We start from the raw sequence: 23,991 nt of genomic DNA, 5'->3' as shown, positions 1-23,991 counted from the left end.
TACATGTTGAATAGATTTTGTCATCTGAAAAGTCAGTTCATCAGAGGAGACAGACCGTAGATATTTTTTCATAACACTAAATTTTAAAGGTAGTTTCTCATGTGACTTTATTAGGAACCAATAAATGATGTAATAAAGCAGTTAAGAAGATTTGAACAACAAATGCAAAGGAAAAATTAAATCGATATTTCTTGTTATGTCCAATAAAAGCCAAGGACATAAAACCAACCTAGGGATGGTTATTTTTTAAGAGGCTTGTCTAATGTGGTCCAAGCAGATTGCTTTCTTGTGGTCTGAACTGGTCCAAAGTTAGAGCTTAGAAGGTTTGAAAAGTGTGTCCCCTGGGTCATCATTCTAAATAGCATCTCTTCTAGCTAGGGTTTTGCTAAATGCTTTGACAGACTCTACTGTGTGATCCTTTAAAACTTTGAGAGTGCCTTATAATATTAGTGTTTTAAAACAGGAAGTTATAATTTGTTTACACATCTGACTGTGCTTCAAAACTATAAATTCCTTGAGAATAATATCCAGGCCTTATTCATCTGTGTTTCCCCATGCCCAGTACAATGTTTGAATACAGGAGGGGTAGGCACAGAATAAATATTGTTCGAATGAATAAATAGTTATTATTTCAAGGTTGTTCTCTGTCCCTGAAAGCTGATAGTCCACATTGCTGAATGAGGGTGGATTCAGATGATTCAGAAACCAAACAAGTAGGTGGCATATCCTATTATAAGCTGCAGTTGACAGTGGCCCAACCAGAGGGATGTCCTTGAGGGAAGCAGATGGGCTGCTCTGACAGCTTCTCAGTGTGATTTCTCCTTATGAGGTCACCACAGTCCGGGTCTGCTTTGCTTTGCGTATTCAGACACTTGACCAGTTACAGACATACACACACATTACTAATTACCTTTCATGTGCTGGGCACTATGCTAACATGGGTGAACATACTATAAAAAGAGATATGGTTCCTGCCCTCCTAAGGCTTCCAGTCTATTAGAGATGGCAGACATTAATCAAATTGTAATGACAACTGCATAATCACAAACTGTGACAAGTGCTATGAAGGAAAAGGACAGGATATTACAAGAGAGTGCAGCGGAGGTCTTAACGTGTCTTGGAGAGCAATGAAGACTTCTCTGGAGAAGTGACATTTGAGCTAGGAATTAACTAAACAAAAAGAGAATGAGAACACCCCAAGCGGAGGGGACAGCATATCCAAAGTCCAGTGATAGAAGAGATATAATGTGTTGGAAGAGTCAAAAGAAGTCTCAAGTGGCTGTGGTACAGAGCGCAAATGCAGAGTCAGAGGAGAAAAAACTGATGCAGAAGTCTGGAGCTTGAGCATTTAATGCCTGTAGGCTTCAAGATTTTTTACCTTTATTTTAAGAGCAGTGGGAAGCCACTTCAGGGATTACAATAGTTTTAAAATGATTTACATTTGAAAAGATTCCTGCCTGTTGTTTGGGGAACAGGTTGGAGGTGAGCAGGGGTAGATGGAGGATATGCATGCCTTGTAGCATTAGTTTTATAGTATTACAAGGAACCTCCCACCTCCCCGCACACACAAATTCTTTCATATCCCCACCTGGGGTGTTTCTATGATACTTCATTCACCCTGTGGATGCTCAGCAATAGGTCTGAGGCTCTGTTTACAGGTGCCAGCAATTGTCTGACCCAGGAGCATGGCTGGGCTAAAGTTGGGGCTGGGAATGCAAGGAGAGAAGGATATCATCTTCCAAAATCTTCCGGGATTCTTTGCGCAGATTTCCCAAAAGAGTTATCTATAGTGGCTATCTCCCACCCACCATCTATCAACCCACACCAGTCTGATTTCACCCCTCCCATTCCACTAAAGCACCAATGATCTCCAAGCTATGGAGGGAAGTGGACAGACATGAGGAAAGTTTAGAAGATTAAATGAACAGATCTTGGTGAGGATTAAGTATGAAGGTAAGAGAGATGAAAGATTCAAGTGTGATTCCTAGGCTTCTGGCTTTCTCAGCGCCATTTTCTGAGAAAGATTTCATTGGACAAGAACCAGACTAGGAAGAAGATATGAGCGTGGTTTTGGAAATGTTGTATTGGAGGTTCCTTTAAAGCACTACTTGGGATTCTCAAGTGTGGAGTGTGTAAGTGTGTATGTGTAAATCTGTGGGTCTGGAATTCAGGACAAGCATGGACTGGAGAAAAAAAATGACAGTCATTACTGTAGAAATGGTCATTGAAGTTGTAGGGGCAGCTGGGATTGTCTAGAGCAAGCATTCTTTTTTTTTTTTTTTTTTTTTTTTTTGGCTGCATTGGGTCTTCGTTGCTGTACATGCGCTTTCTCTAGTTGTGGCGAGCGGGGGCTGCTCTTCATTGCGGTGCACCGGCTTCTCATTGTGGTGGCTTCTCTTGCTGCAGAGCACGGGATCTAGGTGCATGGGTGTCAGTAGTTGTAGCTCACAGGCTCTGGAGCGCAGTCTCAGTAGTTGTGGTGCATGGGCTTTGTTGCTCTACGGCATATGGGATCTTCCCACATCAGGGCTCCAACCCGTGTCCCCTGCATTGGCAGGCGAATTCTTTTTTTTTTTTTTCTTTTTTACAACTTTATTGGAGTATAATTGCTTCACAATGGTGTATTAGTTTCTGCTTTATAACAAAGTGAATCAGTTATACATATACATCTGTTCCCATATCCCTTCCCTCTTGCGTCTCCCTCTCTCCCACCCTCCCTATCCCACCCCTCCAGTGGGTCACAAAGCACCGAGCTGATCTCCCTGTGCTATGCGGCTGCTTCCCACTAGCTATCTAGTGGGAAGTGTATATATGTCCATGCCTCTCTCTCTCTTTGTCACAGCTTACCCTTCCCCCTCCCCATATCCTCAAGTCCATTCTCAAGTAGGTCTGTGTCTTTATTCCTGTTTTACCCCTAGGTTCTTCATGACATTTTTTTTTCTTAAATTCCATATATATGCGTTAGCATACGGTATTTGTCTTTCTCTTTCTGACTTACTTCACTCTGTATGACAGACTCTAGGTCTATCCACCTCATTACAAATAGCTCAATTTCGTTTCTTTTTATGGCTGAGTAATATTCCATTGTATATATGTGCCACATTTTCTTTATCCATTCATCGGATGATGGACACTTAGGTTGTTTCCATCTCCGGGCTATTGTAAATAGAGCTGCAATGAACATTTTGGTACATGACTCTTTTTGAATTATGGTTTTCTCAGGGTATATGCCCAGTAGTGGGATTGCTGGGTCATATGGTAGTTCTATTTTTAGTTTTTTAAGGAACCTGCATACTGTTCTCCATAGTGGCTGTACCAATTCACATTCCCACCAGCAGTGCAAGAGTGTTCCCTTTTCTCCACACCCTCTCCAGCATTTATTGTTCCTAGATTTTTTGATGATGGCCATTCTGATTGGTGTGAGATGATATCTCATTGTAGTTTTGATTTGCATTTCTCTAATGATTAATGATGTTGAGCATTCTTTCATGTGTTTGTTGGCAGTCTGTATATCTTCTGTGGAGAAATGTCTATTTAGGTCTTCTGCCCATTTTTGGATTGGGTTGTTTGTTTTTTTGCTATTGAGCTGCATGAGCTGCTTATAAATTTTGGAGATTAATCCTTTGTCAGTTGCTTCATTGGCAAATAGTTTCTCCCATTCTAAGGATTGTCTTTTGGCCCTGTTTATGGTTTCCTTTGCTGTGCAAAAGCTTTTAAGTTTCATTAGGTCCCATGTGTTTATTTTTGTCTTTATTTCTATTTCTCTAGGAGGTGGGTCAAAAAGGATCTTGCTGTGATTTATGTCATAGAGTGTTCTGCCTATGTTTTCCTCTAAGAGTTTGATAGTGTCTGGCCTTACATTTAGGTCTTTAATCCATTTTGAGCTTATTTTTGTGTATGGTGTTAGGGAGTGATCTAATCTCATACTTTTACATGTGCTTGTCCAGTTTTCCCAGCACCACTTATTGAAGAGGCTGTCCTTTCTCCTCTGTACATTCCTGCCTCCTTTATCAAAGATAAGATGACCATATGTGCGTGGGTTTATCTCTGGGCTTTCTATCCTGTTCCATTGATCTATCTTTCTGTTTTTGTGCCAGTACCATACTGTCTTGATTACTGTAGCTTTGTAATATAGTCTGAAGTCAGGGAGCCTGATTCCTCCACCTCTGTTTTTCGTTCTCAAGATTGCTTTGGCTATTCGGGGTCTTTTGTGTTTCCATACAAATTGTGAAATTTTTTGTTCTAGTTCTGTGAAAAATGCCAGTGGTAGTTTGATAGGGATTGCATTGAATCTGTAGATTGCTTTGGGTAGTAGAGTCATTTTCACAATGTTGATTCTTCCAATCCAGGAACATGGTATATCTCTCCATCTATTTGTATCATCTTTAATTTCTTTCATCAGTGTCTTATAATTTTCTGCATACAGGTCTTTTGTCTCCTTAGGTAGGTTTATTCCTAGATATTTTATGGCAGGCGAATTCTTAACCACTGCACCACCAGGGAAGCCCTAGAGCAAGCATTCTTACCTTTTTTGTGTGTGCTATAAAATCCTTCTCTGAATGTTTTTAAATGTATACAATAAAATACATATGATTACAAAGGAAATCTCGTATATTTCTTTAGATTCATTTTCAGATAGTCTATCAATATCCATTGAATATCCGTTGGATACTGATAGACTACCTAAATATATAATATATATTCATTGGATATTAATAAACTCTCTGGAACTGTATAATATAAAGGCTAAAAAAATTATTAAGATGAAATAGAAGAGGGAATTACCTGATGATCCAGTGGTTAGGACTCCACACTTACACTGCCGAGGGCCAGGTTCAATCCCTGGCCGGGGAGCTAAGATCAAGGGTGGGGGAGTAAGGAGAGGAGTGGTAAAACCCATCCAAAGGTTTAATGAGGGTGGAGAATGGGGAAATAAAAGTAATCAAAAAGATCTTATCTTTTGAGGGGAAGGGAAAGAAGTAGGGGAAGAAAGCATCTCTATATGGCAAATAGTTGATATTTTTTTACATGACAGTAGAAAAATATGTGTGCATCAATAAGCATAGGGAAAGGAAAAGAAATCATAAGTAAAATGGAAAAATATAGTAGAACTCAACAAATAACAAGAAAAAGGGGGAATGAATGGTCATTTGATAAAACCAGAGGAATCAGCAAAATTAAATAAATAAAAAACATAGTATCAGTTAAGTGAGTGTTATCAATTGCCATTAAGTGTAAATAAACTGAATGATCCCATTGAAAAACTGACTGTCAGACTGAGTTAAAAAACAAACCCAACTGTGTACCGCATATAAGAAACAGATTTAAAACAAAGTGATAAAGAAAAGTTGAAAATAAGAGAGTGGGCAAGTCATCCCTGGTGATGTTAAGTAAAGTAGAAGAGGCAACGTTAATATCAGGAGGAATCTAAAGAAAAGCATTGGGCTTCCCTGGTGGCGCAGTGGTTGAGAGTCCGCCTGCCGATGCAGGGGACACGGGTTCATGCCCCGGTCCGGGAAGATCCCACATGCCATGGAGCAGCTAGGCCCGTGAGCCATGACCACTGAGCCTGCACATCCGGAGCCTGTGCCCTGCAACGGGAGAGGCCATAACAGTGAGAGGCCTGCGTACTGCAAAAAAAAAAAAAAAAAAAAAAAGTCAGGGAGAACTTGATAGAAATACAATCATACTGTGATTAAACAGATTTAGTACAGAATAGGCAAAATTTAGAGGAACCGAATAATTGAATGAATGAATTTGATTTAGTAGTCATTTATGGAACCTAACATACATTGCATATAAATATCCTTTTTTTCATATGTGCGTGAATCATTTACAAAATTAGACCATATACTTGGTTCACAAAGAAAACATTTACACATCTCTAAAAAAAGTTTATAGGGCATACTCTAATCGTAATCTAATAAAATTACAAATGCATAATAAAAAGGTGATTAGAAAACCTTTGAATGCCTGGAAATTAAACAGACTTCTAGATAACAGTGAAGTCAAAGAGGACATAAAAACTAAAATTATAAACTATCTAGAAAGGAATGAAAAAGAGAACTCTTCAGATTATAACACATAAAACACACATAACACATATAATTATAGAACACAGTAAATTCTTCCTTTTGTAGCCAGGGGAAATTTTATAACCTTACTATCTTTATTACTGAAAATGAAATACTAAAAATATACGTGAACTTAAAACTCGTCTTAAGAAATTAGATGGAATTCCCTGGTAGTCTAGTGGTTAGGATTACGGGCTTTCACTGCCGTGGCCCAGGTTCAATCCCTGCTCAGGGAACTGAGATCCCACAAGCCATGCAGCACTGCCAAAAAACAAAACACACACAAAAAAACCCGGAAATGAAAAAAGAGAAGGAAAGCTATAATATAACAATCATCATAAAAGAGAACTAAAGGTGATTAGACATCTACCATGTAATAAAAGAATCAGAACCTGATAGTTTTCCAACTCAGTTCCATCTAACCTTTAAAGAATATGCAATTCCACTGTAATTTGATCTACTAGTCTGGCCAAAATTTGGAAAGCTCCCCAATTCATTTTATAAAGCTGACATAATTTTAAAACCAAATTCTGGTAAAGATAGTTCCAAAAAAAAAAACTATGGCCCACCTTTACTAGTGAATAGAGGCAAAAATTCCAAATAAAATATTAGCAAATGAAATTTAGCACACGAGAATAATACACTGTAACCAAATTGGGTAATTTCAAATATTTGAAGGTGGTTAGAATTTCAGGAAATGTATCAATGTAGTCCATAAACTTCATGAATCAAAGAAGAAAAGTCTTAAGATGATATCAGTAGATGCTGAAAGGCTTTAATAAAATTCAATAGTCATTCTTTTTTTTTTAATATTTATTTATTTATTTGGCTGCTCTGGGTCTCAGTTGTAACACACAGGATCTTCATTGAGACATGCAGGGTCTTTTAGTTGCGGCATGCAGACCCCCTTCTTTTTTTTTTTTTTTTTGGCTGAGGTGGGTCTTTGTTGCTGCATGGGGGCTTTCTCTAGTTGCAGCTAACAGGGGCTACTCTTTTTTTTTAAATAAATTTATTTATTTTATTTATTTATTTTTGGCTGCATTGGTTCTTCGTTGCTGCATGCGGGCTTTCTCTAGCTGCGGAGATGGGGGCTACTCTTCATTGTGGTGCACAAGCTTCTCATTGTGGTGGCTTCTCTTGTTGCGGAGCATGGGCTCTAGGTGCACAGGCTTCTGTAGGTGTGGCACAGGGGCTCAGTAGTTATGGCACATGGGCTCAGTAGTTGTGGCTCATGGGCTCTAGAGCGCAGGCTCAGTAGTTGTGGTGCACGGGCTTAGTTGCTCCGTGGCATGTGGGATCTTCCCGGACCAGGGCTCGAACCTGTGTCCTCTGCATTGGCAGGCAGGTTCTTAACCACTGTGCCACCAGGGAAGCCCAGACATATTTTATCATGTATAAATTAAGCTCTTTTAAAAAAATAAATTTATTTATTTTATTTATTTATGTTTTTTGGCTGCATTGGATCTTCGTTGCTGTGCATGGGATTTTCTCTAGTTGTGGCGAGCAGGGGCTACTGTTCATTGTCGTGTGCGGGCTTCTCAATGTGGTGGCTTCTCTTGTTGCGGAGCACAGGCTATAGGCATGCGGGATTCAGTAGTTGCGGCACATGGGCTCAATAGTTGTGGCTCGCGGGCTCTAGAGCACAGGCTCATTAGTTGTGGCACAAGGGCTTAGCTGCTCCACGGCATATAGGATCTTCCCGGACCAGGACTCAAACACGTGTCCCCTGCATTGGCAGGTGGATTCTTAACCACTGTGCCACCAAGGAAGCCCTTAAGCTCTTTTGTATGCTTAAAAAATTGTAAACAGGGCCTCCCTGGTGGCGCAAGTGGTTGAGAGTCCGCCTGCCGATGCAGGGGATACGGGTTCGTGCCCCGGTCTGGGAGGATCCCATATGCTGCGGAGCGGCTGGGCCCGTGAGCCATGGCCGCTGGGCCTGCGCGTCCGGAGCCTGTGCTCCGCAACGGGGGAGGCCACAACAGTGAGAGGCCCGCATACCGCAAAAAAAAAAAAAAAAAAAAAAAAAATTGTAAACAGATTAATTGATGAGAAATAGGTTAGAAAAATACATATTTTCAATTTGGGGCTTATGCATAGGGAATTAATATTTATAATATAAAGATCTCACTAACTGATAAGAAAAGAAAAGAATAATCCACTTAAAATGAGCAAAAGACAGGAAGAGATAATTCACAGAGGCGCAAATCTTAATGACCTACAGCCATTTGAAAAGATGTTCAAACTGACATGTTAGAGAAATGTAAATTAAAGTTCAATGAAATACTACTTTAGACCCATTGGACCAGTAAATATTAAAAATCAATAGCACCTATTACTGGAGGGGTTTTGAGGAAAAAGTAACCCTCATATATTGCTGTCGTAAATGTAAATTTTTTTAGTTCTTTTTGGAAAGCCGCCTGGCAGCATCTTCTATAATTAAAAATATGCAACCGTCGATCCAACTCCTGCAAAATCTATTCTATACAAATAAAAGCACTCATATATAAAGACAAATGTATAATAATGGGTGTATTCGTTTGCTTGGACTGCTATAACGAAATACCACAGACTGGGTGACTTAAACAACAGAAATTTATTTTCTCACAGTTCTGGAGGGTGGAAGTCCAAGATCAAGATGCTGGCAGGTTTGGTTTCTCCTGAAGCCTCTCTTTGTTTGGCTTGTATTTGACCACCTTCTGGCTGTGTCCTCACATGGCCTTTCTTGTGCACTGCAACCCTGCTGTCATTTCCTCTTCTTGTAAGGACACCAGTCCATTGGATTAGGGCCCCACCCCTATGACCTCACTTAACCTGAATTACCTCTTTAAAGATCCCATCTACAAATAAAGTCACATTGGGGTTAGGACTTCAACATAATGAGTTTTGGGATGGGACACAATTCAGTCCATAACAAGATGTTTACAATGAAATTGTTCATGGTGATAAAATACTAAAAATAAAAAGAATGTTTATCAAGCATAAGAAGTAATATTAAAAGTCTCTTTGTAGCTGCTAATGTGTTTTGTCCCCCCATTCCAACTCTTTCCTCTACATCAGAATGGCCACTATCTTGATTTTTTTCATTTTTTCCTACTTATCTTTATAGTTATTTTTTAAAATTAATTTTTATTGGAGTATAGTTGATTTATGGTGTCGTGCTAGTTTCTGCTGTACAGCAATGTGAATCAGTTATAAATATACATATACCCACTCTTTCTTAGATTCTTTTCCCATACAGGTCATTACAGGGTATTGAGTAGAGTTCCCTGTGCTATACAGTAGGTTCTTATTAATTATCTATTTTATACATAATAGTGTGTATATGTCAATCCCAATCTCCCAATTTATCCCTCCCGCTCACCCGCTTCCCACTTGGTAACCATAAGTTTGTTTTCTACATCTGTGACTCTATTTCTGTTTTGTAAATAGGTTCATTTGTACCTTTTTTTTAACTTCTATTTTAAATTTTTATTTATTTATTTATTTATTTATTTATTTGGCTGTGTCGGGTCTTAGCTGTGACACACAGAATCTTTGTTGCAGCCTGTGGGATCTTTCCTTGCAGCACACGGGCTTCTCTAGTTGCGGTGTACGGGCTTCTCTCTAGTTGTGGCGTGTGGGCTCCAGAGCGCACGGGCTCAGCAGCTGCAGCGTGAAGGCTTAGTTCCCCTGTGGCATGTGGGATCTTAGTTCCCCGACCAGGGATCAAACCTGCATCCCCTGTATTGTAAGGTGGATTCTTAACCACGGGACCACCAGGGAAGTCCCTGTACCTTTTTTTTTAGATTCCACATATAAGCAATATCATATGATTTTAGTCTTTTTCTGTCTGACTTACTTTGCTCAGTATGACAATCTCTAGGTCCATCCATGTCATGTAGTTGTTTTATAAATAAAAATAACTAAAAAATATATATGTATATGAATGTATAGTTGACTCGTGAAAAACTCAGGTTTGAACTTCCAGGATCCACTTATACAGATAAGGAAGGCTGGCTAAGTTATATGCTGATTAACCCCCTCCTTGTTCAAGAGTCAGCTATAGATATAGATATAGATATCTGTGTATGTATAAATATGTGTGTATATATAAAATCTAAACAGTATTTTGGAAAATATTGTTAGATTTGTCCTAGGTACTTCATAGTTTTCAAAAATATAGTTAATGATATATTCTTAAAATATTATAATGATATCATTTAAAGGTCTTTATATTAATTGCTGAAATGTAGCAATTGAATTGGCTTTTGAATATTGATCATAAAGCTGGTAAACTTCCTAAATTATTAATTCAAATAAATTGCTTGTAGTTTTTTTTGGGGGGGGTTCTATATAAGTAAGCATATTACCTGCATGTAGTTTGTTTTGTTTTTTACGTTCCAATTCTTCAAAAAGAAAAAGTTTTCTTTTTTTACTTTTTCTTTTTCTTTGCCCATGAATGCCATGCAGCTTATGGGATCTTAGTTCCCCAACCAGGGATTGAACCTGGGACCAGCAGTGAAAGCACTGGGTCCTAACCACTGGACCACCAGGGAATTTCTCTTTTTCTTTTTTTAATGTATAGTCTATCACCTCCAGCATAGTATTGAGTAGAAATGGTGATGATAGGCATTCTTGTCTTATTTCTGATTCTAAAGAAAAAATGCTTTTAATATTTCACTATTTGTAGTAGTGGGCCCCTAAGGTGGCCCTCAAGGGTCATTACCACTTAAGATTCACACCCTTGAGTAGTTTCCTCCCTCAGTGAATCAGGGCTGGTTTCTATGATGGTAGAAGTGATGATGTGTGACTTTGACGCTAGATGATAAAGGGCATTGTGGCTTCCACCTAAGTACATTGGATTGTTTGCTTTGGGGTAAGTCAGCCACCATGTTGTATGAACTCAAGCAGACCTGTGCAGGGGTCCACAAGGAGAGGAATGAAGGCTTCCTGCTAACAGCCTGCACCAACTTGCCGACAGTATGAGTGAGACACCTTAAAGTGCATCCTCTAGCCCCAGTCAAGCCTTTGGATGACTGCCACCTCATTAGAGTTTCTGAGCCAGGACCATCCAACCAAGATGCTCTTGAATTTCTATCCCACAGAAAGTATAAGAGATAATAAATGTCTGTTGCTAAAACTAAATCACTAAGTTTTGGGGTAATCATTTATATAGCAATAGATCTTTAATGCACTATTTAAGTATATTATTTCTCTATAAGTACTACTTTTGCTGCATGCCGAAAATTTTGGCCTGTAATAGTTTGGTTTTAAGTGTATTCTTTTTTCTTTAATTTATTTTTTATTGAAGTATAGTCAATTTACAATATTGTGAAGTATTTTCTAATTTCCATGATGATTTCTTTTTGACCATTGGTCATTTGGAAATATGTATTTTAAATTTCCAGATATATTTTTTGTTTTGTTTTTATTTATCTTTTTGGGGTTTTTCTTAAATGTTTTATTCTGATAAAATATACATACCATGAAATTTGCCATTTGAAGCATTTTTAAATGTACAATTCAGTGGCATTAATTATATTCAATGTTGTAAAACCATCACCACTAGCTATTTCCAAAACTTTTTCATCACCCCAAACAGAAGCTCTATAACCATTAAGCAATAACTCCATGTCTTCCCCACCCCTCAGCCCCACCCCTGGTAACCTCTATTCTATTTTCTGTCTCTATGAATTTTCCTTTTCTAGATATTTCATTTAAGTCGATTTTTTGTTATTAATCTTTAGCTTAGTTATACTGTGATAAGAAAATGTGATTTGTAGGGCTTCCGTGGTGGCGCAGTGGTTGAGAATCTGCCTGCCAGTGCAGGGGACACGGGTTCGAGCCCTGGTCTGGGAAGATCCCACATGCCGCGGAGCACCTGGGCCCGTGAGCCACAACTACTGAGCCTGCGCGTCTGGAGCCTGTGCTCCGCAACAGGAGAGGTCGTGAGAGTGAGAGGCCCGTGCGCCACGATGAAGAGTGGCCCCCGCTCGCCGCAACTGGAGAAAGCCCTCGCACAGAAACGAAGACCCAACAGAGCCATAAATAAATAAATAAATTTTAATAAATAAATAAATAAAGTGGTAGCACAAAGCTTTAAAAAAAAAAAAAAAAGAAAATGTGATTTGTATGATATGATTTCTCTGAAATGTTTTGAGACTTGCTTTATTACTTAATATAAGTCAATTTTTATAAATATTTTTATGTTCCTGGGATGATAGGTACAGTGTTCTATTTAAGTCCATTAGATCAATCTTGCTAATTATGTTATTTAAGTTGTTTGGATAAGTGTAGGGATATAAGAAGTTAATAAATGTGTTATTATAGTAAGATATTTTAACATACTCCTCACAATCATTAATATGTAAATATTCAATTAAATTTATCAAAACTAATCAAACAGACTTGAAAAGGAATCCAATAAAATGTACAGAAAGAAAAAATGTAATAACCGACATTAGAAATCCATTGTATGGGTTAAATCACAGATTAAAAATGAAAGAAAGGGCCTCCCTGGTGGCGCAAGTGGTTGAGAGTCCGCCTGCCGATGCAGGGGATACGGGTTCGTGCCCCGGTCTGGGAGGATCCCATATGCCGCGGAGCGGCTGGGCCCGTGAGCCATGGCCGCTGAGCCTGCGCGTCCGGAGCCTGCGCGTCCGGAGCCTGTGCTCCGCAACGGGGGAGGCCACAACAGTGAGAGGCCCGCATACCGCAAAAAAAAAAAAAAAAAAAAAAAATGAAAGAAAGATTTAGTGAATTAGAAGCTGTGCGTGAAGAAGTTATGCAGAATACAACACAGAAACCAAGAGAGAGAAAATATAAAACAGAAGTTTAAAGACAACGAGTGGACAGTAAGAAGATCCAATGTCCATCTAATCAGAATTCCATCCAGAAGGAAATAACAGAGACTGAAGGAGAGACGCTCTTCAAAAAGGTCATTGTAAGAATATTCCAGAACTGATAAATAATATCAACTCATAATCAGGAATCCAAATGAATACAAGCAGAGTAAATAAATAGAAAGTCATAATAGTGAAACTTTAAAACATCAAAAACAAAGAGAAGACTTAAAAAGCAATGAGAGTCCACTGAGATGTACGCTTAAAGATGGTTATAGTGGTAAATTTTATGTTATGTATATTTTATCACAAAAAAGTTCTGAGAAACTTACAAAGATCAGCAGTTCTAAATTAAAACCTTCAGCAATCTCTGTAACCTGTGGCATGGTGAACTTCAATACTGTGATCTCAGCCAGGCAGCATGCCCCATATTTTAATCCTTCCATTTACTCTACTGTTGGTTTTCTGGCAGTTCAAGGGTTCTTAAATTTCTCTAGTGAAATTAAACAAGGGAAAATATCGAGGATTTTTAGAATCTCTTGTTATTTGTCTAGACTTATTGTCATTGCTATTTACTTTTTCTTGGTTGTACTTTTAATTCCCTCTTTAATTTATTTCAACATATTAAACATAATAAAATTATAGTTTATAGCTGATAATAGCAGTATCTGTGACCTTTTTTTTTTTTTTTTTTTTTGCGGTACGCGGGCCTCTCAATGTTGTGGCCTCTCCCATTGCGGAGCACAGGCTCCAGACACGCAGGCTCAGTGGCCATGGCTGACGGGCCCAGCCGCTCCATGGCATGTGGGATCTTCCCGGACCGGGGCACAAACCCGTGTCCCCTGCATCGGCAGGTGGACTGTCAACCACTGCGCCACCAGCGAAGCCCATATCTGTGATCTTTATGGGTATAATTCTCTAATTGTTGCTTCTGCTTGTAGGCATTTGTTTCTTTGTGTAGTTAGAGACTTCTTAAAAAAATTGTGAGTCATGTTGAAACTTTGTGGGAAAATGTTTGAGGCTTGGAGTTAATGATATTCTTCAAGAGGAAGTTTGGGTTTGCTTCTCCCAGATGTCTGTCTGTCCTACCAATCCAGAAACACTTTAAGTTTTCATCTTGGAGTGTTTTGGGTCACACAGCTAAAGTGCGTAAGTCCCTAGGTAAATATATATGAGTGGAGGTATGGGATAGAAAATTCTTGGGATAGAGAATTCTCAGGAGAGAGAGTTTTTTGTTTGTTTATTTTTTACTTTACGCTGATCTAAGTTAAGGTAGACCTGCATCCCCACCACCCCCCGTTTTTGTTTTTTGTTTTTAGTTTACCCACTGCCCACGAGGATATTAGTGGTTTGGGGATTGGAGAGGCTCAGCCTTATCCTCTGATTTTACTTTCTGCTCTCCTTAGACTCAGGCTTCCTTACCTCAATAACCCATGAAAACACAGATGCTGGATCACTAGGAATCTGTATATGCCACTGGGGCAAATACGATTCTCACAATTGCTTACTCCTATTTTCTCTTAGGGATTACTCGCATCCAGTCAAGGTCAGTCATGCATTAAAAAAAGATTTCTTTACATTTTATCTAGTTTTTGTTTATTTTTGTTTTGTTTTTAAGTTCTGCTGTATTGGGTTTTCTGTGAATGGTATGTCTTTTTTCATAAACAAATATCTTTTTAACAACTTATTTTTCCTTTAGGCATAGAATGCTAAAAACCATAAGGAAGGGACTTCCCTGGCAGTTCAGTGGTTAAGACTTCGCCTTCTAATGCAGAGGGTGTGGGTTTGATCCCTGGTCTGGGAGCTAAGATACCACTACATGACTAGTGGGCAAAAAACCAAAATGTAAAACAGAAGTAATATTGTAACAAATTCAATAAAGACTTTAAAAATGGTCCACCTCAAAACAAAAAAACCCAAAACAAAACCATAAGGAAAGCTAATTTATTGGGAGGCTTATGTTTGCAGTTCATTTGACACATTGAGGAAAGAACTCAGCATTTGGGGAACATGCTCCACACAATCTGGAAGAATACAACGAGTAACTTGTTGCAGCCTACTTTAAATTGCTTCCTGTTAGAGCCTGACACACTAGGGCCTCAGAGCTGTCCAGGTGGTCACTCTGCATACCTCTAGTGACTCACCTGTACTTTTACCACTCACTATGGATCAGACAAGTAGCTTGGTGGCCAGAAGCCACAGAGACATGTCCTGACACCTGTTAGTGGCTGAGGGAGCCTTCCCCTGGAAAAGGTGGGAACCTCATTTATGTTGCCTAGTTTGAAAGTTCAACAAACATTCATTGTTTCATACTTTGTGTCAGATTTGGGGCATAATTGCATGGATACAATGATGAAACAGTGAAGGTTACTGTCCTTGAAGCATAGTCTCATGCCCTTTAGCAGGGAAAGAGAAAGACACACACTCAGGTACTTTAAATACATTGTGGTAGGTGTTATGATGTGTGTGAGATAATAGAACATATGTGTTGGTCTCTGCACCCAGTTCCTGGCACAGAGCTGCTAAAACCCTTGTAATTTCCTAAGTGATAAGAGCATTTATCTTTCTTTCTAATGGGGTGACTCTGAGTGGGCTCCTGGATGGGAGCTGGTCACCAGAAGAAACAAGCCATGATTAGAAGCTTGGAATTTTCAGCCCTACCTCCCCACCCCCACTTCTCTAGTAAGGGTAGAGGGATTGGAAATGAAGTTAATAATTGATCATGCCTACATAAGTAAGCCTCTTTAAAATGCCAATAACATGGGGTTCTGAGAGCTTTCAGGTTGGTGAATACATCCATGTACTGGGAGAGAATGCACCCTAACTCCATGGAGACAGAAGCTCCTGCTCTTGGGACCCTCCCACACCTCGTCTTATATGTCCTCACCTGCCTGTTCATCTGTATCCTTTATCATATTTTTTAACAAACTGGTAAATATAAGTGTTTCCCTGAGTTCTGTGATCCACTCTAGCAAATTAATCAAACCCTAGTAGGGGAACGTGGGAACCTGCAATTTGTAACCAAGTGGATAGAAGTTATGGGTAAAAATGTAAAATGGATGGCTAGTGGGAAGCTGCTGCATAGCACAGGGAGATCAGCTCGAAGCTTTGTGACCACCTAGAGGGGTGGGATAGGGAGGGTGGGAAGGAGGCTCAAGAGGGAGGGGATACAGGGATATATGTATACACAGATTCACTTGGTTGTACAGCAGAAACTAACACAACAATGTAAAGCAATTATCCAATAAATATATTAAAAAAAAAAGAAGTTGTGGGTAACCTGGGGACCCACTACTTGGGACTGGCTGTCATCTGAAGTGGGGATAGTCTCGTGGGACTGAGCCCTTCACCTGTGGGATCTGACACTCTCTTCAGGGCGATAGTGTCAGAACTGAGTTAAATTGTAGGACACCCAGCTGGTGTCACAGAAAATTGCTTGGTGGTCACACATTTGATGACCGGAAGTGTCAGAAGTCAAGTGTTCTCTATGAGTAGAAGAGGAGACACACGGGGGGAAAGACTGGAATTTTCTCCATACACTGTGGCAAGCTCAGAGTTCCAAGAAAATATTTCTTTACCCCGCACCTCCACACAAGGAGCTCTCTGCAGCTCCCAGGTTAACTTCTTTTAGTTACAGCTATAAGAAGAGACAGAGTAGAGTCTCTCTTCCCCTATGGCCATTTTTTAGGAAAAGGAAACGAACTGGCCCAGCCTGAGTCAAATGTCCTCCTTCTGTGGTCCAGTCACTGAGACCAATGCTGAGCATGGGTTACATACATGACAGCCAAAGTCTTGAGGGACGGGGTGGGGAGGGGCTGGGTGTGGTGAGCTGGAAAGATACTTGGCCCTTGTCTTCCTGTAGCACCCAAACCCAAATCAGTCTTACCACCCTACTATGTTCTTTGCCAGAGCAGCTAATAGCTGTAGGAGGGGGGGAAAAAAGCCACACAAACAGTTGTAGAAATTTCAAATGCAAAATCTAAATGGGAAAAGATACTTTTTTTTTTGGCTGTGAGGCTTGTGGGATCTTAGTTGCCTGTTCAGGGATCGAACCCAGGCCCCTGAAGAGGAAGCACAGAGTCCTAACCACTGTCCTGCAAGGGAATTCCCAGGGAAAAGATATTCTAGGTCTCATGATGTTGGTTGGGTGAGGAGGGATGGTGCTAGGTGTGGTGCTTTACAAAGAAGGCTAGTTCACTGACCCCACTGGGCCATGATCTTTATATACAATGGAATGCTACTCAGCCATAAAAAAGAATGAAATAATGCCATTTGCAGCAACATGCCCTACAGATTATCATACTAAGTGTAGTAAGTCAGAAAGAGAAAGACAGGACTTCCCTGGTGGCGCAGTGGTTAAGAATCCGCCTGCCAATGCAGGGGACACGGGTTCAAGCCCTGGTCTGGGAAGATCCCACATGCCGCGGAGCAACTAAGCCCGTGCACCACAACTACTGAGCCTGTGCTCTAGAGCCCGTGCTCTGCAACAGGAAAAGCCATTGCAATGAGAACCCCGTGCACCGCAACATAGAGTAATCCCCGCTAGCTGCAACTAGAGAAAGCCTGCACACAGCAACAAAGACCCAACACAGCCAAAAATAAAAATAAAAATAAATAAATAAATATATTAAAAAAAGAAAGAAAAAGACAAATACCATATGATATCACTTATATGTGGACTCTAAAATATGACACAAATGAACTTATTTACAAAACAGAAACAGACTCAAAGACATAGAGAACAGGCTTGCAGTTGTCAAGGGGGAGGGTGGTGGGGGAGGAATGGGATTGGGAGTTTGGGATTAGCAGATACAAAGTATTTTATATAGGATGGTTAAACAACAAGGTCCTACTCTATAGCACAGGGAACTATAATAAATATCCTGTGATAAACCATAATGGAAAAGAATATGAAAAAGTGTATGTGTATAACCGAATCAGTTTGCTGTACAACAGAAATTAACACAACATTGTAAGTCAACTATACTTCAATAAAATAAATTTTTAAAAGTGGGGGTATGACCCTGGCGTTCACCACAGTCCAAGGTCAGGCTCTGAATTTTTCAAGCTTAGAAACATGAGCTTGTCAATATTTCAGAACTGGAGTGATTTGTAGGTACTGATCCACATGAATAAAAGCAATCAATGTACAAACCCTGAATGAGAATTTATTAATTTACAAAATGTATTTAAGGGTATATCAGCCCTCCCCAGATCTGTTTTTCAAATACCTTTTTGAACCCCAACTCAATGCCGAACCCTGTGCTGGGTGCTGGGGACACAGAGATACCTTAGATACAGGCTTTGCTCTCTGAGAGCTCCCTAACTTACGTGTGTGTTGGGTGTGGGCAGACACCTCTGCTCTCTGAAATCACACGTTGGGAAGCCAAATCACAATCAGGAAGCAGCTTGTTGAGGGTGAAGGAAGAACAAGGGAGGTTGGTTGGAGGGTTGGACTGCTCAGTGAGTGGTGTCTTCAGCAGCCTGGGTCCTGCTTTACTTGGTGGGGAGAACTGGGTACTGGAGTTGACCAGGCACAGCCACTGTCCCTGTGCAGTTCTGCGACCCAGCACTGCCACTGTTGGCCTCAGATGCTCTTTGCACTTTTATGGCTTCCCTCGGTCCTTTTGAGCAGGACCTTCTTTCTGTAGACAGTTCCCATCTTATGGGAAAACTCCCTCCAGTCCTGGGAGCCTATGGTGTTGGTGGCATTCCCCATGAGTCTTGTCCATTTCGCAATGATCTTAATGTCATATCACTCAGGACAGTATCTGCTTTCCCTGGTTTCTCACTCCCTGAGGGCCGCTCACTCTTGTCTCTTTGTTAATCTGTGTCACTCTTTTTTTTTTTTTTTTTTTTGTGGTACACGGGCCTCTCACTGTTGTGGCCTCTCCCGTTGCGGAGCACAGGCTCCGGACACGCAGGCTCAGCGGCCATGGCTCACGGGCCCAGCCGCTCCACGGCATGTGGGATCCTTCTGGACCGGGGCACGAACCCGTGTCCCCTGCATCGGCAGGTGGACTCTCAACCACTGCGCCACCAGGGAAGCCCCCAAATCTGTGTCATTCTGATTGGGTTCTCACCACCCCTCTGTGAGCCTCTACATTACTTTGGTCATGTTTCTCTCGTCCTAACCATTTTTTCAAACATTTGACAATTTCCTTCAATCTTTGATTGAACCTCTTTCCCTCTAACTCCGAACAGGTGACCTTGCCACCTACTTTAGTTAGAAAATAGGGATGGGGTGCAACTCCCTTAAGCTCCTGACAAAAGGCTCTAGTGTTTTGGGGCATCTCCAAGTGCCACCCCTCCCCCTTTCAGCCTACTTGCTCTGTTCCTTCCAGTTCTCATCTGCTTCTATGGCCTTCCTGCTCAATCCCCATAGTGGACAGGATGCCTGGTGCTATAGACTGAATTGTGTTCCCTCTCCCTCCCCTTCATGTGTTGAAGCCCTAAGCCCCCGTGTGATGGTGTTGGACATGGAGCCTCTGGGGGGTAATTAGGTTATGAGGGTGGAGCCCTCATGATGGGATTAGAGCCCTTCTAGGAAGAGACAACAGAGAGCTTGCTTCCTCTCTCTGCTTTCCACCATGTGAGGATATGGCGAGAAGGTGGCCATCTGCAAACCAGGAAGAGGGCTCTCACCAGACACTGATCTGCCAGCACCTTGGTCTTGGTCTTCCCAGCATCCAGAACTGTGAAAAATGAATGTTTGTTGTTTAAGCCACCCAGTCTGTAATTTGTTATAGCAGCTCGAACTGACTCAAACCCTTGGTTCTCACTAGTGGCCTTTCCTCTTTCTTTCCCCTGCTCCATGCTCTGCATGTCCCTTGGTGTTTCCCAGAGTCCTGTCCTAGATTTGCTTTTCTCCTTTCTCTGGTTTCTCTCCCTGAGTGATCTCACCCACTCCCAGGGCTTCAGTTGCTATTTCTGTGCAACTCCTAAATATCTTTTTTCCAGCTGTTTGCTTCCCCTCTGTGAGATACTAGAAAATACATATATTGGTCTCTGTCCCCGGTTCCTGGCACAGAACTCCTAAAACTCTTGTAATTTCCTAAGTGATAAGAGCGCTGCAAGCATCTTTTTGTTGTAATATTTGGTCTTTGACTCTGTCCCTGACACAGGGCTCTTAAAACGCTTGTAAACTCCTAAGTCCAGATAAGAGCACAAGGAGCATCTTTTGTTCTAACAAGGCCACTCTGTGTGGGCTCCTGCATGGGAGCTGGTCACTAGGAAAACCAAGCCAGTATTAGAACATTGGAATTTTCAACCCGGTTCCCTCCACTCCTTTAGAGAGGATAGAGGGGCTGGAAATGGAGTTAATAATCGATCATGCCTACATGAGGAAGCCTCCATAAAATCCCAATAGTAGGGGGTTCGGGGACCTTCCAGGTTGGTAAACACATCCACCTAGCGACAGGGTGGTACATCCCAACTCCACGGGGTCAGAAACTCCTGTGCTTGGGACTCTCCCAGACCTCGCCCTATATATCTCAGGAAGGGAACACGAGAACCTCTGATTTGTAGCTAAATTGGACAGAAGTTGTGGGCAAGCTGGGGACCTACTTCTTGCAATTGGCTTCTGAAGTGGAGGGCAGTCTGAGCCCTTCACCTGTGGGATGTGACACTCTCTTCAGGTAGGTCATGTCAGAACTGAGATAAATTGTAGGACACCCAGCTGCTGTTGCAGAATTGTTTGGTGTGGGGAAAACCCACACATCTGGTGTCAGAAGTGTTGTGTGGTAGTCCTACGTGAGTAACGGAGAAACACAGGAGGGAAGACTTTTTTTTTTCCTTAGTCACCCTTCCGCCATCCATTCTCTCTACCAGGCTCTGCCTTGCTGTGTGTCTTGGGGCGCTGACCCCTGTGGATGGCATCAATAAGCTCTCTTGCCCTCCGGCTTCTTGTTGAGTTGAGCCAGTGAGAAGAATCAGGAAATAGGAATGCGGGAAAAGAAAGAAGCCCTCCTGCTGAGGTCTTTCCCCAGAGGAGAGCTAAGAATGCCGGGCAGGAGACCCAGGAGGGTAGGACTTGGAAGAGGATTGGAGTTCAGGGCCTCCGCCAACTAGAAAGAGCTAAGGGGCGGTCACAGGCTCTCTGGCTCAGACCCAGGCAGGCGGAGCGAGAGGACTCATTCATCCAGGGCCAGCCCAGGGCTGAGACTGCCGAGCTGGCTGGACCGGCCCAGGCCCGTCTCAGGGCAGGGAGGGGATTTCCTCGGGCTCCCTCCCCCGGGGGCTGGGCCGGAGGGAACCAGGGACCTAGGAGTGCCTGGCAGGGCGGGAACTTCAGGGCAGCTGAGGCAGTCCCTTGGCCTGGAACTCAGGGAGCAGCCTGTCCTGCCTGGAACGACCCTTGGCCTCCCCGAGGTAAGCTGCGAGAGCTGGTAGCTGGTGGACCGGGTCCCTCTGTCTGGCGGGTGGGGGGAGAGCCCGAGGCCCAGAGCCAAACGTGGGGTGCTCCCTTGGCAGCCTCCTTCCGCAGTAGCCTTCATGAGTGGCCACTTGGGATCCTGCTACTTTCATTTTAAAAGTTGGCAGCACGTTGGGCCAGGAGTCAGGGGGCTGGCTCTGACTCACCCCCTCCCCCATGGCCGGAGGACCAGGTAATGCCATTGCCCCTCCCAGCGCTGGTCAATCACTGGCCTTCTTTCTCTCCCTTCATCCCATTCTCCTCAGTGACTTGCCTCCCAGGTTTTTCCTCCCTCCAGCTGAGCCAGATCTAGTCCTCCTGTGCTGCCTGACCTCTGCCCCAGAGACCACAGCCAGGGGAGACATCTCTGGCTTCTTCCTACACAGCAAGTCTCCAAGGTTATTTGTTTCCTCCTTCCTGGTATGGGTGTCTGAGCGATTCTGTTCACTCCTTCATCTGTTACTATTCATTTGTTTATTCATCGTTCTTTGAGCAAGTGGCTGGATTCTCTCTGGTGGGTAGGGCTGGGGTTGGGTAGGGGTGGGGTTAGTTTGGGGTGGGACACACAATTTCCACTCTTCCTGGGAATAAGAAAACTGAAATTTATTTCACAAATGTGTAGTGATCACCTATAATCTGGTGGCCAGCGTGGCAGAGTGGAAACTAATTTTGGAGTCATAGACACACTTGGATTTATATCCCACCTCTTCCTGAGCCTCAGTTTCCGTATCTCTAAATAGTATTGTTATGAAGATGACATGAGACGATACATGTCAAGCACCAAGCCGAATGCCAGGCACACAGTGAGGCCTCAAGAAACATCTCTACTCTTCTTCTTTGGCTCCCTTCCCGCCATGCCCCTCCCTAACTGTGGCCTTGAAGGCACTTGGGCAGACCTGGAAACACTGAGCTGGGAGTGAAGAAGGAGGTGGTGAAGGGAGGGGCTGAATAGGGAAAGCACCTCCTGCCGGTTTGAGGTAAGAACACCGACCAGGGCTGGAACCTCTAGTTGGAAGGAAAGGAAGGCTCTCCTGCTGTGTTTCTGAATTTGCATACTCACACCGAGCCAAAGATAGGAACTACCAGTTCCTAAAACCAACTCTGCCTGGCCTCAAGGTACAGGCTTTTAAATGCGTAATCTCACTTAATCATAACCCTGTGACATTATTAACAGCCCCATTTTACAGATGAGGAAATGAAGTTACAAACAGACAAAGGGATTTGCCTAAGGTCACATGGCTAATAAGTAGTGCATCCAGAATTCAAATCTAGCTCAGACACAAGACTCCATGGGCTTTGTTTAACTCCTTGCTGTCCTTCAAGCTTCTGTGTACCAGAAAGAACAAAAGGGCATCAGCATTCCCCCAACTTCCTGGACACTGGCTTCTCACTTCCTCTACATCTCCTGCTCTGGGCTGCTTCATCCAAGTGGGAAAGAGCACACTCCTTCCCTGATTCGTTTATTAATTCACTCATTCATATTTCATTCGTTTAGTCAAGTGCTCTGTTAGTCCCAAGGGGGCAGGGGCCGTGTCTGTGTTCACAGTTTATAACAAGCACCCTATATGTCCCTGATAGAGAAATGTTCAATGAATCCTTTGTGAGTAAATGAATTCAACAAACGTTAATTGATGCATTCTGTGGGCTCCATAATAGGGATTCAAAGATGAAGAATCCCTATTAAGAATCTATCTTCAGGGCTTTCGCAGCCTTGTGCAGGAGACAGTGATAATGCAAAGAAGACAACCGTACCTTAGACAGGAGCAGAGGTTGCTGAGGGGACTAAGAGGGGCATTTAATTTTATCATGTCTGCTTTGTTCGCTACTTCATCCAGTGCCTAGCACCATGGCATGCACATGGTAGATGCTTAATAAGGCTTTGCAGAGGAGGTTTAGGACAGTCTTGAAGAGAGCGTTAGGACTTTGCCAGAACAAATTAGAAAGAGAAGATATTCTAGCAGAGGGAGATGCTCCTGAAAAGGCCTAGTGGAGGGTGGGAGCTGGAATTGCAAGGGGCTTAGTAAGGCTGAAACTAGTGGTTACCAGTGGGGAGAGGGGAGGGGGGGGGGAAGGGCAAGATAGGGGTAGGAGATTGAGAGGTTCAGGCTACTCTGTGAAAAATAAGCTGCAAGGATCTATTGTATAGCACAGGGAATATAGCCAATATTTTATAATAACTTTAAATGGATATAATCTATAAAAATTTTGAATCACTATGTTGTACACCTGAAACTAACATAATATTGCAAGTCAACTATACCTCAATAAAAAATTAATTAATTAAAGGCAACAAGAAAAAAAATGAAGGTGGATTCTCTCATAGACAGAAAATTATTCTGGTTTGACTCACTGGCTTGACAGTGAGGACTGGTTTTGACAATTGGATTGTATGGTAGACATTTTCCATAAACTGAACAGGCTAAATCTGTAGCTCCAAGGCTTGGATGAAGATATATCTAAAGCGTGTCTCTAATAAAGACTATGCCAGAAAATTCTGTCTTGGAACCAATTTTAATTCGTGAGAAATAATTTTAGTTGTTGACTTAAAAATGTATGAGAGTAACATAGCTTGTCCAAAATTCTTATGGGGATTCATGAGCAAAAAACATGAAGACTACAGGTGTATGGCATAAATAACATCACCGGCCAGGCGCATCGTGGTGGGGATCCTGATCAGGTGAGG

At 42.0% G+C, this 23,991-nt stretch overlaps 1 protein-coding gene across 2 annotated transcripts in view; it reads left to right on the top strand.

Moving 5' to 3' along the window:
* The first annotated feature begins 21,045 nt into the window (after positions 1 to 21,045).
* Positions 21,046 to 23,991, top strand: part of RHBDL2 (rhomboid like 2) — a 72,873-nt gene continuing 69,927 nt past the window's right edge. Inside the window, exon 1 of one of the 2 annotated variants that reach the window (XM_060089539.1) lies at positions 21,046 to 21,265. The gene's annotated coding sequence lies outside the window, so the exon portion shown is untranslated. The remainder of the gene's footprint in view (positions 21,266 to 23,991) is intronic. The other variant, XM_060089538.1, reaches the window with a different exon arrangement.

The sequence above is a fragment of the Mesoplodon densirostris genome, chromosome 2 (assembly GCF_025265405.1).
Source record: "Mesoplodon densirostris isolate mMesDen1 chromosome 2, mMesDen1 primary haplotype, whole genome shotgun sequence".
NCBI lineage: Eukaryota > Metazoa > Chordata > Mammalia > Artiodactyla > Ziphiidae > Mesoplodon > Mesoplodon densirostris.
The sequence above is the reverse complement of the archived record's forward strand: the minus strand, read 5'-3'. Positions and strand labels throughout refer to the sequence as shown.